The 15,547-nt window shown below is 49.2% G+C and overlaps 1 long non-coding RNA gene across 1 annotated transcript in view; it reads left to right on the top strand.

Annotated features, from left to right (window-relative positions):
- Window positions 1-15,328, top strand: part of LOC307181275 — a 159,126-nt gene extending 143,798 nt beyond the window's left edge. Inside the window, exons 3-4 of the long non-coding RNA XR_013826307.1 lie at window positions 5,029-5,114; window positions 15,059-15,328. This is a non-coding gene — a long non-coding RNA (uncharacterized lncRNA). The remainder of the gene's footprint in view (window positions 1-5,028; window positions 5,115-15,058) is intronic.
- The last annotated feature ends 219 nt before the right edge of the window (window positions 15,329-15,547 follow it).

Below are 15,547 nucleotides of genomic sequence, written 5' to 3'. Positions count from 1 at the left end.
GGGTTAGGGGACGGGGACGGTTTAGGGTCCAGGTGAGGGTACGGCAACGCTTTAGGGGGAGCGTGCGTGTGAGGGCGCGGGTTAGTGTTAGCGTACGGGTTAGGATTAGGGGACGGGTGAGGGTCAGGCTTCGGGGAAGGGTTAGGGTTAGGGTTCGGGCTAGGGTTAGGGTTAGGGGACGGGGACGGTTTAGGGTCCAGGTGAGGGTACGGCAACGCTTTAGGGGGAGCGTGCGTGTGAGGGCGCGGGTTAGTGTTAGCGTACGGGTTAGGATTAGGGGACGGGTGAGGGTCAGGCTTCGGGGAAGGGTTAGGGTTAGGGTTCGGGCTAGGTTTAGGGTTAGGGGACGGGGACGGTTTAGGGTCCAGGTGAGGGTACGGCAACGCTTTAGGGGGAGCGTGCGTGTGAGGGCGCGGGTTAGTGTTAGCGTACGGGTTAAGATTAGGGGACGGGTGAGGGTCAGGCTTCGGGGAAGGGTTAGGGTTAGGGTTCGGGCTAGGGTTAGGGTTAGGGGACGGGGACGGTTTAGGGTCCAGGTGAGGGTACGGCAACGCTTTAGGGGGAACGTGCGTGTGAGGGCGCGGGTTAGTGTTAGCGTACGGGTTAAGATTAGGGGACGGGTGAGGGTCAGGCTTCGGGGAAGGGTTAGGGTTAGGGTTCGGGCTAGGGTTAGGGTTAGGGGACGGGGACGGTTTAGGGTCCAGGTGAGGGTACGGCAACGCTTTAGGGGGAGCGTGCGTGTGAGGGCGCGGGTTAGTGTTAGTGTCCGGGTTAGGATTAGGGGACGGGTGAGGGTCAGGCTTCGGGGAAGGGTTAGGGTTAGGGTTCGGGCTAGGGTTAGCGTTAGGGGACGGGGACGGTTTAGGGTCCAGGTGAGGGTACGGCAACGCTTTAGGGGGAGCGTGCGTGTGAGGGCGCGCGTTAGTGTTAGCGTACGGCTTAGGATTAGGGGACGGGTGAGGGTCAGGCTTCGGGGAAGGGTTAGGGTTAGGGTTCGGGCTACGGTTAGGGTTAGGGGACGGGGACGGTTTAGGGTCCAGGTGAGGGTACGGCAACGCTTTAGGGGGAGCGTGCGTGTGAGGGCGCGGGTTAGTGTTAGCGTACGGCTTAGGATTAGGGGACGGGTGAGGGTCAGGCTTCGGGGAAGTGTTAGGGTTAGGGTTCGGGCTAGGGTTAGGGTTAGGGGACGGGGACGGTTTCGGGTCCAGGTGAGGGTACGGCAACGCTTTAGGGGGAGCGTGCATGTGAGGGCGCGGGTTAGTGTTAGCGTCCGGGTTAGGATTAGGGGACGGGTGAGGGTCAGGCTTCGGGGAAGGGTTAGGGTTAGGGTTCGGGCTAGGGTTAGGGTTAGGGGACGGGGACGGTTTAGGGTCCAGGTGAGGGTACGGCAACGCTTTAGGGGGAGCGTGCGTGTGAGGGTGCGGGTTAGTGTTAGCGTACGGCTTAGGATTAGGGGACGGGTGAGGGTCAGGCTTCGGGGAAGGTTTAGGGTTAGGGTTCAGGCTAGGGTTAGGGTTAGCAGACGGGGACGGTTTAGGGTCCAGGTGAGGGTATGGCAACGCTTTAGGGGGAGCGTGCGTGTGACGGCGCACGTTAGTGTTAGCGTACGGCTTAGGATTAGTGGACGGGTGAGGGTCAGGCTTCGGGGAAGGGTTAGGGTTAGGGTTCGGGCTAGGGTTAGGGTTAGGGGACGGGGACGGTTTAGGGGCCAGGTGAGGGTACGGCAACGCTTTAGGGGGAGCGTGCGTGTGAGGGCGTGCGTTAGTGTTAGCGTACGGCTTAGGATTAGGGGACAGGTGAGGGTCAGGCTTCGGGGAAGGGTTAGGGTTAGGGTTCGGGCTAGGGTTAGGGTTAGGGGACGGGGACGGTTTAGGGTCCAGGTGAGGGTACGGCAACGTTTTAGGGGGAGCGTGCGTGTGAGGGCGCGGGTTAGTGTTAGCGTACGGCTTAGGATTAGGGGACGGGTGAGGGTCAGGCTTCGGGGAGGGGTTAGGGTTAGGGTTCGGGCTAGGGTTAGGGTTAGGGGACGGGGACTGTTTAGGGTCCAGGTGAGGGTACGGCAACGCTTTAGGGGGAGCGTGCGTGTGAGGGCGCGGGTTAGTGTTAGCGTACGGCTTAGGATTAGGGGACGGGTGAGGGTCAGGCTTCGGGGAAGGGTTAGGGTTAGGGTTCGGGCTAGGGTTAGGGTTAGCGGACGGGGACGGTTTAGGGTCCAGGTGAGGGTACGGCCACGCTTTAGGGGGAGCGTGCATGTGAGGGCGCGCGTTAGTGTTAGCGTACGGCTTAGGATTACGGGACGGGTGAGGGTCAGGCTTCGGGGAAGGGTTAGGGTTAGGGTTCGGGCTAGGGTTAGGGTTAGGGGACGGGGACGGTTTCGGGTCCAGGTGAGGGTACGGCAACGCTTTAGGGGGAGCGTTCGTGTGAGGGCGCGCGTTAGTGTTAGCGTACGGCTTAGGATTAGGGGACGGGTGAGGGTCAGGCTTCGGGGAATGGTTAGGGTTAGGGTTCGGGCTAGGGTTAGGGTTAGGGGACGGGGACGGTTTAGGGTCCAGGTGAGGGTACGGCAACGCTTTAGGGGGAGCGTGCGTGTGAGGGCGCGGGTTAGTGTTAGCGTACGGCTTAGGATTAGGGGACGGGTGAGGGTCAGGCTTCGGGGAAGGGTTAGGGTTAGGGTTCGGGCTAGGGTTAGGGTTAGGGGACGGGGACGGTTTCGGGTCCAGGTGAGGGTACGGCAACGCTTTAGGGGGAGCGTGCGTGTGAGGGTGCGGGTTAGTGTTAGCGTACGGCTTAGGATTAGGGGACGGGTGAGGGTCAGGCTTCGGGGAAGGTTTAGGGTTAGGGTTCAGGCTAGGGTTAGGGTTAGCAGACGGGGACGGTTTAGGGTCCAGGTGAGGGTATGGCAACGCTTTAGGGGGAGCGTGCGTGTGACGGCGCACGTTAGTGTTAGCGTACGGCTTAGGATTAGTGGACGGGTGAGGGTCAGGCTTCGGGGAAGGGTTAGGGTTAGGGTTCGGGCTAGGGTTAGGGTTAGGGGACGGGGACGGTTTAGGGGCCAGGTGAGGGTACGGCAACGCTTTAGGGGGAGCGTGCGTGTGAGGGCGTGCGTTAGTGTTAGCGTACGGCTTAGGATTAGGGGACAGGTGAGGGTCAGGCTTCGGGGAAGGGTTAGGGTTAGGGTTCGGGCTAGGGTTAGGGTTAGGGGACGGGGACGGTTTAGGGTCCAGGTGAGGGTACGGCAACGTTTTAGGGGGAGCGTGCGTGTGAGGGCGCGGGTTAGTGTTAGCGTACGGCTTAGGATTAGGGGACGGGTGAGGGTCAGGCTTCGGGGAAGGGTTAGGGTTAGGGTTCCGGCTAGGGTTAGGGTTTGGGGATGGGGACGATTTAGGGTCCAAGTGAGGGTATGACAACGGTTTAGGGGGAGCGTATGTGTGAGGGCACGGGTTAGTGTGAGCGTACGGGTTAGGATTAGGGGACGGATGAGGGGTAGGCTTCGGGGAAGTCTTAGGGTTAGTGTTCGGGCTAGGGTTAGGGTTAGGGGAAGGGGACGGTTTAGCGTCCAGTTGAGGGTACGACAACGGTTTAGGGGGAGCGTACGTGTGAGAGCACGGGTTAGTGTTAGCGTACGGCTTAGGATTAGGGGACGGGTGAGGGTGAGGATTAGGGGAAGGGTTAGGGTTAGGGTTCGGGCTAGGGTTAGGGTTAGGGGACGGGGACGGTTTAGGGTCCAGGTGAGGGTACGACGACGGGTTAGGGGGAGCGTACGTGTGAGGGCATGGGTTAGTGTTACCATGCGGGTTAGGATTAGGGGACGGGTGAGGGTAAGGCTTCGGGGAAGGGTTAGGGTTAGGGATCGGGCTATAATTAGTCTTAAGGGAAGGGTACGGTTTAGGGTCCAGATGAGGGTACGACAACGGTTTAGGGGGAGCATACGTGTGAGGGCACATGTTAGTGTTAGTGTACGGGTTAGGATTAGGGAACGGGTGAGGGTCAGGCTTCTGGGAAGTGTTACGGTTAGGGTTTGGGCTAGGGTTAGGGTTAGGGGACGGGGACGGTTTAGGGTCCAGGTGAGGGTACGACAATGGTTTAGGGGGAGCGTGCGTGTGAGGGCACGGGTTAGTGTTAGCGTAAGGGTTAGGATTAGGGGACGTGTGAGGGGAAGGCTTCGGGGAAGTGTTAGGGTTAGGGTTCGGTCTAGGGTTAGGGGTAGGGGACGGGGACGGTTTAGGGTCCAGATGAGGGTACGGCAACGGTTTAGGGGGAGCGTACGTGTGAGGGCACGGTTTAGTGTTCGCGTACGCGTTAGGATTAGGTGACGGGTGAGGGGAAGGCTCCGGGGAAGTGTTAGGGTTAGGGTTCGGGCGAGGGTTAGGGTTAGGGTTTGAGTACGGTTTAGGGTCCAGGTGCGGTTACGAAAACGGTTTAGGGTGAGCGTACATGTGAGGGCATGGGTTAGTGTTAGCGTACGGGTTAGGACTAGGGAACGGGTGAGGGTAAGGCTTCGGGGAAGGTTTAGGGTGGATCATATTCTGGGTTCCACATGCATGTTTTAGCTGAAGGAAGAATCCCTTAAACCTGGAGAGTTGAGACCCGTGGAATGGGTACCATGCAATATGACTTCAAAGGGTCTTCATTTGCTCACCGAAGCTCTCCAATCCTATCATTGCTGCGTTTATGCCCCTGTACACACGGTTGATTCTCTTTCAGAGACATAGCAATCCATAGGTTTTAAGATACTTACTAGTCAGGTACATTCTTAGGCGTTTAATATGGGGTGTTGAGTCCATTTCGTGTAGCAAGGAGTAGCTCTTGTCTATTACATATTTGGCTTAAGGAACTTTATCTGTGCTCGTTTCAATCTCTGGTTTTATGCAGCACCCCAACTCACCTTTCCCCTTAAGCAATCATAAGTTCGTTTTCTAAATTTGAAACCCTGTTCTCTTTTGTAATCCAGTTCCTGTGTAGCCAAGTTTACATTCCGTGTATTAGTGATATCTTATGATGTTTCTTTTTCTCTGTGACTTATTTCAGTTAGAATCATCATACCTGAATCCACTCATTATGCTGCTTCGGGCCTGATGACATAGATTTCATTGCTGAGTGATATTGCATTGTACGTAAGTACCACAAATTCTTTATCCATTTTTCGCTTTCTGCGATATTGAACTTGTACCGTAAACGAGGTTCGTGTAAACAGAGCCGTCCCAAACTTTGGGGTGGCTGTGTCTTTTTGATTTTAATTTCCCTAAGCTATAGGACCATAAGTGGAAGTGCCCTAGGCTCTGTTGCTTTGTTTTTTAGATGTTTCAGGAAACACCATACACTTCTCCCGAGTGTCTGTTGGCAATTTACATCCCGCCCATCAGCATAACAAGGCTCCCAGTTCTCCATGGCCTGTCCTGCCTTTCTGGATTTTACACTTTTTTCAGATGGCCCTTTTGACCGGGGGGAAGTGAGACTTCATTGTAGTGCAGATTTCCTTTGCAAGCTTGCTTGGTTGGCCAAAAAGGGCGTATGCGTTTTTCCCTGAATATATTCAGGGAAAAACGCATACGCCCTTTTTGGCCAAGTGCATCATTGTCGAGGTTCTGACTTTCTTCATATGTTTTCAGTGCATTTCCAGTCTACCTCCTGAAATTGGTTTTTCTGCAATTCTGCCTTCATTTCATTGCCACTTCATAGCCTTACCTCAATATATTTTTTGAAAATAGTTGGCCTTTATAACTCTGCAGGTTTTTGACTTGCAGTGGCCCTTAGCTCCATTTTTCAGCTCTTATTTTTGTGATCTTGCCTCATAACCACAGGATTCCTTCAGGCCCTATTCTTCTTCTGGGGCACCTTTCTGTGCCTTTGGTTAATTCTTCTTACTGATGTGAAATTAGAGTGACATGTGCCCATTGAAACCGCTACAGCTAGTTTCTCACTGGTTCCCCCTATTCCCATTCATCCTCCGCACTAACTGCAGACTGTGCGATACCAGAACTTAAAGGCATTGACTCTCCATGAGGGGATGTTTTTAGTAAAGTGGCTGGAATGTCGATCTGGAGTCCCAGGAGAGGAAAAATGAGGTGCGTTTTAGAAACCTTTCCCGATCATATGGTATACCAGTCGCTGGGTTTCCCAAGCATGGTTTAGCTGTAGGAAGATTCCCTTCAACCTGGAGTGTTGGGACCCTTGGAATGAGTAGCATGAAGTATTGCATTAAACTTTTGGCAGTTGCTCACCAAAGCTCACCAATCCTCTCACCCCCAAGTGTCCAGCCTTATGTCTTATCCAGCTGTGGGTTTATATGTGGTCAATCCAGGTTGCATCACAGCCCCTGAGCAAATTTTGTAAGAATTTTTCTCTCTTTCATTGTTTCTGCATTTTGTTTTTAAAATTTATTTCTATAATGGGGTTTAGCTCATTTTCACTGCTGTGTTTGTGCCGCTCTGCACACACTTGATTCCCTTATGGAGATATATCAATACATGGGTTTTAAGATTCTTATTACTCAGATATATTTCTCTGCGGTGTATAGGGTGTGTTGAGGCCAGTTCATTGAGCAAGGTGTAGATCTTGTCTAATATCTATTTGGTTTATTGAACGGTATCTGTGCTAATTTCAAACTCTGGTTTTATGCATCACCCCACCTCTCCTTTCCCCTTAAGCTGACATAAGTGTGTTTTCTAAATGTGAGACACTGTTCTGTTCTGTAATTCATTTCTTGTGCAGCCATATTTACCCTCCCTCTATAGGTGATATCTTATGATATGTTTCTTTTTCTGTTTGACTTATTTCAAGTAGTATTATCGGACCTAAATCCACTCTTTATCCTTCTACTAGCCTTATTACATTGATTTCATGGTGAAGAGATATTCCATTGTACATAAGTACCACATCTTCTTTATCCATTGTTCTCTTTCCTGGGATATTTAAGGTGTACTGAAGTTGAGGTTCTTGTAAACAGAGTAGCCCTAAACTGTGGTGTGCTTGTGTCTTGTTGATTTTTAGACTTCCCTAGATATACTCCCATGATTGGAAGTGTCCTATGCTCTGTAGCTCTGTTTTTTAGATGATTTAGGAACCACCATACACTTCTCCAGAGTGGCTCTCGGCAGTTCACACACTGCCCATCAGCGTATAAAGGCTCCCTGTTCTCCATGGCCTGTCCTGCATTTCTGGTTTTTACAATTTTTTAGGATGGCCCTTTTGACCGGTGGGAAATGAGACTTCTTTGTTGTGCACATTTGCATTGCTTGCTTGCTTCGTTGTCCATAAAGTGCGTATGCGTTTTTTCCTGGATATAATCAGGAAAAAACGCATACGCCCTTTTGGGCCAGCTGCATCATTGTCGAAATTCTGCCGCTTTTCATGTGCTTTAAAGACGAGTCCAATCTATCTCTTGAAATCTGTTTCTTGCAATTCTGTCTTGCATTCAGATCCTCTTCTTTGCCTTACCTCAACATATTTTTGGACGTTAGTTTTCATTTATAACTCTGCAGGTTTGTGAATTGCAGTGACCCTGAGCTCCATTTTTTAAGTTGCTCTTTTGTGAGCTGGCCTCAAACCCGCAGGATTGCTTCAGGCCCTATTTTGGCTCCGGCGAGGCGGGCTGAGCCTTTTTTCAATTCTTATTCTTAATGGGAAATTAGAGTGATATGTGCCCGTCCAAACCCCTACAACTATTCTCTCATTGGTTCCCCCACTTCCCGTTCATCCTCCTCACAATTTGCAAAATGTGTGAAACAGAAGTTGAAATGTGCTGATTCTCCAAGTGGGGAGATTCTAAGTAACGTGGCTGGAATGGTGAACAGGAGCACCAGGAGAGGATAAATGAGCTGCATTTTAGACACATCTCCCGATCACATGGTGTACAGTCCTCTGGGTTTTCCATGCATGTTTTAGCTGTAGGAAGATCCCTTGAACCTGCAGATTTGGGACCCATTGAATGGGCACCAGGTAGTATTACTTTAAAGGGTGTGCATTTCCTCACCCAACCTCACATTTCTCTTAGCGCAAACAGTTTCCAGCCTTATGTCTCATCCTGCTGTGGGTCTAGATGTGTTCAATCCATGTTGCATCACCGTCCCTGAGGAAAAGTTGTAAGAGGTTTTCTCTGTCTCTCTGTCGTTTATTTTTTTCAATTTATTACTATATTGGTTACAGCTGATTTTCAAAGCTCTGTTTCTTGCTGCTGTACATCCACTTGATTCACGTACAGAGAGACATCAGTAAATTCTTTTTCAGATTCTTACCAGTCATATATATTCTTTTCCGGTGACTTGAGTGTGCTGAGTGCAGTTCTTTTAGCTACCGTGTAGGCCTTGTTGATTATCAGTTTGGTATTTGGAATGGTATCTTTGCTAATTTCAACCTCCTGGATGATGTCTCACCCCTCCCCACCTTTCCCGTTTAGCAGCCTTATGCGTGTTTTCTACATATTTGACTATGTTTTTGTTTTGTAATTTATTTCATGTGTAGCCATTTTGGATTCCACCTTTAAGTGATATCTTATGATATGTGTCTTTTTCTTTTTGAATTATGTCACTTAGAAAGATCATATGTAACTCCTCCGGAGTTGTTACAACTGGCCATATTTCATTGATTTCCAGGCTGAATAATATTCCACTCTACATAAGTACCACATCTCTATCCATTTTTTCCCTCCAGAGACATTTAAGTTATATCCTAGTCGAGGATCTTTTAAACAGAGAGAGGGTAAACATTGGGGTGCCTGTGTCCTCTCGATTTTTGTTTTTCCCAAGATATACGCCCATGAGTGCAAGTGCCCTATGCTCTGTAGCTCATTTTTTAGATGCTTTAGTAAACACAATACACTTCTCCAGAATGGCCGTTGGCAATATACATTTCCACTATAAGTCTCACAGGGCTCCCTCTTCTCGTTGCCCTGTCCTGCATTTCTGTTGTTTACGCTTTATGAGGATGGCTCTTCTGACTGATGCGAAGTGATATCTTTTGTAGTATTGACTTCCAGTGCCCACCTGTTTGGTTGGCTAAAAAAGTGTATGCCCTTTTCTTGAATATATACAGAAAAAAACGCATACACCCTTTTTGGCCAACTGCAATGTTGGCAATGTTCAGCTCCTTTTCTTGTGCTTAATGGCGAGTCCTTTCTACCTCCTCAAATCCCTTTCCTGCCATTCTCCCTTGCTTACAAGTCCTTTTCTCTGACTTTCCTCAAGACATTTTTCAGTGATGGATATTTTCAACTCTGCAGTTTCGTGAATTTTACTGCCCCTGAGTTCCATTGTTCAACTTGTGTTTATGGGAACTGGCCACAAAGCAGCGGGATTTCCTCAAGCCCTATACTGTTTCCATGGGCAACCCTAGCCTTTGGTCAATTCGTCTTCCTGATTGGAAATTAGAGTGACATGTGCCTGTCTGAACACCTAGGACTTGTCTCTCATTGTTCCTCATCCTTCCGCTTCATCCTCTGGACAAATTCCAAACTGTACGCAACAGGATGTTGACAGTGCTGACATCTCCAAGTGGGGAGACTGTTAGTAAAGACGCTGGAGGGGTGAACCCGAGCACCAGGAGATGAGGAGATGAGATGCCTTTTCCAAACTCTTCCCGATCAGACGGTATACCATCCTCTGGGTGTGACAGACATGTTTTAGCAGTAGGAAGAGTCCCATTCATGTAAGGAGAACACCAGGGCTTTTTCAAAATCAGTGTCTCCCCGAAACCCAAACTGGGGAAGTTTTTAAGCTACGGCTACACATATGTTCATTAAGGGCCTTGGGAAGTAGGCAGAGTCCAAACTTTAGATGATTGAAGTCTTCAGGGTCAGAAGCACTCACCACCAGCTTCCCTTAGGTTACACTTTAACTGTCATTGATAGATGATGTCAATAAAAATATCTATTCTTTTTCAGATTATTTCCCCTTATAGGTTATTGCAAAATGTTGAGTGTAGTTCCCTGTGCTATACAGCAGTTCCTTGTTGATGATCTATTTTATACATAGCAGTGTGTATGTGTTAATCCCAAACTGTTAATTTATCCCTCCTCCCACCTTTCCCCTTTGGTAATAATAAATTATAAGATTTTATACTTCTCAGAAATGGGGGAGCTGAAAGAGAGGTATCATTTTCAATGGAAAAGCATTTAAAACAAGATTGAAGGTTTAACCAAGATTATTAGATGTACATCCTTGGAAAGAAATCACTTCGTTTCTCTAATATTGACCTGACAAATAAGACAAACCCTTTCACTGAACTTGCTTATAATAAAGTGATGGAAATATCAAATGGAAGTGTTAGAAACATCTTATTTTACCTGAGCCTTATACACTGTTCTATGTTAACTGCAGTTTGGCTCACACATCTGTTCATTGAGGTTACAATAGTCTCAATTTCTGTTACTGATCCTCCAGAGTGGACCCCAACAAGTGTCCCCCTGCCCAGTGTCATTGGGGCCAACAGATCGAGACTGAGTTTGGTTCACAAGCAAAGGAAACTTTATATTTTGATCAGAGAATGGAGAGGTGAGAGCATGCACTACCCCGTGGGCTGTGGGCTGGGCTGCTGTGTAGAGATCCTGTCAGAGTCAGTGGGAGGGAGGGGGCGGAGCTCTCGAGGGCCAGGTTGGCTGCAGCTCAGGCTCTATATCGCGGAGTCTGCACTGGGTCCCAGGATCTGAGGTGTCGTCCCAGCCATTCTGCACTAGGAAATCTGGTCTGAAGTGCCAGGTGTGGAACCTCTGCATGCGGGACCCTAGGAGCACATGAAATTAGACAAAGCACAAAGGATAAAAAAGGTTAGACTTGACTTTATTGCCCAGATTCTATTTTTATCTCCCAGGGATTTTTAATGGGCTTTGCTGGGGACAAACCCCTCCTCTGTCTTTTGTCCCGTTCCTCATTCTTGGAGTGCTGAGGGTGCAGACCCTTCTTCTGTAACTGCTGAGTGCTGAGTTGGGAGCCCTCATACCTGGTGGCGAGGGTCAGAGCTTCTCCCCAGCAGCCTCCAGGTGACATTGATTGTCCCCAGGCCCCCTGCCTCCCTGCTCGTCCACCTGAGCACCAGCATTGGAAGTGTTATAGATTCTAATGACCTTTAAGGGTCCAGGAAAGAGATGTGCAGAGACGCTGTGGGGGCCGGTTTCACCCCGCCCCACATTTGTTCGGCCACCTTAGGCTGACCGTTTCTGCCAGCCTAGATGCTCTGACCAGTAGTCTGCGCTTTCTTCAATTAGGCCCCTGAATTAACGTACAAACAGCACCAGGTGTCAGAGCCCTGGCCACTCAACTCCCAGACAGTCCCGGGTCAGTGGTGATCAAGGACCATGATGGCCACTGAGTCAACAGCCTTTTGAAGTAAACAGGAGTCCAGCCGGTCTTATTGGCCACCATCATCATGGTGTCTGTATGCTTTTCTATGGTGACAGTGTGATATACGGTTCCCCCGCCAAGATTATTAGCTCCCCTCTGGGTGCAGTAAGTCCTGCAAGCAGTAGTCTACTCTTTTGGGACACACTCTTGTTGTTTTACGAGAGAAACTCCAGGTCAAGTGATGTTCACACGAGTCGTCATGGTGCCCTGTTGCCCCCGGTTATCTCTCTGGATGTTGGAGTTGGAGGGCCTCCTCACTCGAGGTTGGTGTGCCCACGGAGCGAACCCTGCAACTTCAGGGCATGGTTGGTGGTTAGGATCACCACGTGAGGTCCTTTTCCCTTAGGAGGGAGGTGGCCTTTTGGGCTGCTGATTTCCAGGTTTTTAGATACCGCCAGTATCTTGGCCAGATGTGGCAGTGGGCCAAGCCCCTTGGTGACCGTAGTTTATCCTACCTGGATGGCATTCTTGCATTGTTCCATTTCAAGTGGTCCCAGTTTTTGCACTAATTCTCCAATGGCGATTCACCTTTCACCGGGAATGTAAAGGTCAAAGGGTTTAGCTAAATTAGGGAGTTCCAGGGCAAGGGTCTGAATTGACTGCTCTTTCCATTCTTGAAAGGCCACTTCTGGATTCTATTCAAAAGGATCATCATCTTTTCCTTTCAGTGTTTCATATAGAGGCCCAGCTAGTAGACTGTAGTTAGGGATCCAGAAGCAGCAAACCCTGGCCTCCCCAGGAACCCCTAAGCTGTCTTCTAGTTTTAGAAAGGGGTAAGGCTGAAAATGGTTTCTTCCCTTTCCTGGGATGGGCTTCTCTGACCTTCTGTGAGAATGAAGCCCAGGCAGATCACCGCAGTCTGTGATATTTGAGCTTTTTCTTGGACAACTTCTATCCTTTATTGGCTTGGTAGTTCAGAGGCCTCCTTAGTAGGGCTGGCGATCAGAATGTCGTCTGCGTACTGAAGGAGGGTTTCCTTTTCCAGAGGTAGAACTTTTAGGTCTTTAGCTAAGCTTTCCCCAAAGATGGTGTGGGAATTTTTGCACCCTTGGGGCCAGACGGCCCGGAAGTATTGTTTTAGTTGTATGTTGAGTCCTGCCACTCACAAGCCAAAATTTCTTGTGACTCTGGGACTAATGGAATACAAAAGAAGGCATCATTGAAGACTAATACAGAATACCATGTCCTGGTGGTTGGTAGAATGACCAGCAGGGTGTAGGAATTAGGAGCAGCTGGAGGTATATCCTCGGTGGCTTCACTGACTGTCCTGACATCCTTTACCAGGTCCCCAGCAGCCCATGGGGCTCTCGTGGTCAGACCAATCCCAGAATATGGAGCTCACCTGGGCAGGTACCCCACCCCCACCCCAGCCCATGGGGCTCTCGTGGTCAGGCCCCTCCCAGGATACAGAGCTACCCTTGTAGGTACCGTGGCAGGGCTGGGCACACAGGAACCGTGCACACAGCCCTCATTGCAGAGCACCCCCAGCTCACCTGTCGCTCAGAGCTGACACAGAGCACCTCAGAGCAGGACTTGAACTAACAAACAGCAGCTGTGACAGGTCTGTGACCCTGGGCATCACTCTGTACGGCCTCCCTCCACCTGGTCTTCCAGAGACTTCCACTGCACCCGGGGCACCAGGCCTCTGTCTCCAACCACCACCCACCCCTCCTCTCCCTGACTCCTGGGTTCCTCTCATTAGGAGAGGGTTTTCTTGAAGTTGTCTCCCACTCATGGGCCAGATAAAATGATTAGAAAACAAGCCAAAGCTGCAGCCCCTTGTCTATCCTGACTCTCAGGAGCCCACACCTGTTCCTTGGACCTGGCCGGTTCAGCAAGTTCCATTTTCTGCAACTGTGAGCCCCTGAGGGGTGATGATTGGCTGACCTGGGCAGCCTTACCGTGCCGGCCAGCCCTCCCCAGGTGTGCCTGGGTTGAGATCAATATAAATACCACTCCAGGCAGCAAGAGCCCCTGCAGCCGTGCCTGACGCCATTTTCTCTGCCCTGTCAGCAGTCTCGGGGCTGGGCTGGTGGGAGGGAGTGAGAGGCCACGGCTTTGTGGGTGGCCCAGTATGAGTGGGGCTCTGCTGGACTTTCTGCAGCAGTTGCCAGGCTGCCACCTGCTAAAGAAGAGGATGTGTCACCCATACCAGCTGCTGGAATTTCTCCCTGGGCAGAGGTGAGGAAGGAAAAAAGCAGTGGGGGCAGGGACAGGACGGGTATCTCAGGCAGGGAAATGGAAATCTTCCAGAAGAGCACCCAGGGCCAGGACCATCCTGGCTGGCCTGCAGGCACCAAGTCGGCCGGCATGCTGTCACTCGTGTGGCTCTATGGCCCTTCCTCTAGGCTTTCAAGTCCTTGTATATATTCAGGTGTTTTACCTGGGACGGGTGGGAATAGTTCAGCAGCAACTGGCCTGGGGCTCAGCTCACGTTTACTCACAGATGCCTCGGCACGGTGCCCCAGCTTTGCAATGAGGACGCTTGTTGCGTGGGGGCTGCTGGCTGAATGGGAGACGATTCCCCACCACTGACCAACTTCAGAATTGTTTACAACTGGAGCAAGTGCCCTGATACGGTTTTCCTCTGTGTAACTGGTGGGTTCTGTGTTTTTTTCTCTTTTTCGTTTTTGGTTCAAGGTAGATTTTATTCCTCTTTTTTGTATTTACAGATATAAGCATGGAAATAATTTATTCATATAAATACATGTATGTGCAGGGAATAATTGTTTTTTCTGTTTTATTTTTTAAATTTTATTTCTTTTTAATTTTGAATTTTATTTTATATTTTTATACAGCAGGTTCTTATTGGTTATCTATTTTATACATATAAATGTATACATGCCAATCCCAGTCTCTCAACTCCTCCCACCACCACCCCCCCAAGAGCTTTCCCCCCTTGTTGTCCATACGTTTGTTGTCTACATCTGTTGCTCTATTTATGCCTTGCAAAATGGTTAATCTGTACAGTTTTTCTAGGTTCCACATATATGCATGAATATACAAGATTTGTTTTCCTCTTTCTGACTTACTTCACTCTGTATGACAGTCTCTAGATCCATCGACGTCTCTACAAATGACCCAATTTCATTCCTTTTCATGGCTTAGTAATATTCCATTTTATATATGTACCACAGCTTTATGCATTCGTCTGTCTGTGGGCATTTAGGTTGCTTTCATTACCTCGATATTGTAAAGAGTGAGGCAATGAACATTGCGGTGAATGTCTCTTTCTGATTTATGGTTTTGTCTGGGTATATGTCCAGAACTGGGATTGCTGTATCATATGGTAATTCTACTGTTAGTTTCTTAAGAAACTCCATATTGTTCTCCATAGTGACTGTATCAATTTATATTCCCAACAATAGTGGAAGAGGGTTCCTTTTCTCCACACCCTTTCCAGCATTTTTTGTTTGTAGATTTTCTGATGATGTGCATTCAATCAGATGTGAGGTGATACCTCATTGTTGAGTCCATTTTGTTGAGCAAGGGGTAGGTCTTGGCTATTACATATGTGGCTTATGGAACGGTATCTGTGCTAATTTCAAACTCTGGTTTTATGCAGCACCCCAACTCACCTTCCCCCTTAAGCAAGCATAAGTTGGTTTTCTAAACATGAGACCCTGTTCTATTTGGTAATTCAGTTCATGTGTAGCCAAGTTCTCATTCCATGTATTAGTGATACCTTATGATGTTTCTTTTACTGTGTGACTTTTTTCATTTAGAATCACCGTGCCTCAATCCACTCATTATGCTGGTACAGGCCTGGTGACATAGTTTTCATTGCTGAGAGGTATTCTGTTGTACGTAAGTACCGCAACTTCTTTATGCATTATTTGCTCTCTGGCATATTTAACTTGTGCTGCAGAAGAGGTTCCTGTAAACAGAGCCGTCCCAAATTTTGGGGTGGCTGTGTCTTTTTGATTTTAATTTCCCTAAGCTATAGGACCATAAGTGGAAGTGCCCTAGGCTCTGTTGCTTTGTTTTTTAGATGTTTCAGGAAACACCATACACATCTCCCGAGTGTCTGTTGGCAATTTACATCCCGCCCATCAGCAAAACAAGGCTCCCAGTTCTCCATGGCCTGTCCTGCCTTTCTGGATTTTACACTTTTTTCAGATGGCCCTTTTGACCGGGGGGAAGTGAGACTTCATTGTAGTGCAGATTTCCTTTTCAAGCTTGCTTGGTTGGCCAAAAAGGGCGTATGCGTTTTT

Source organism: Stenella coeruleoalba, assembly GCF_951394435.1.
Source record: "Stenella coeruleoalba genome assembly, contig: scaffold_104, whole genome shotgun sequence".
Classification (NCBI taxonomy): domain Eukaryota; kingdom Metazoa; phylum Chordata; class Mammalia; order Artiodactyla; family Delphinidae; genus Stenella; species Stenella coeruleoalba.
Note: the sequence above shows the minus strand (reverse complement) of the source record. Positions and strands in the feature narration are given on the sequence as shown.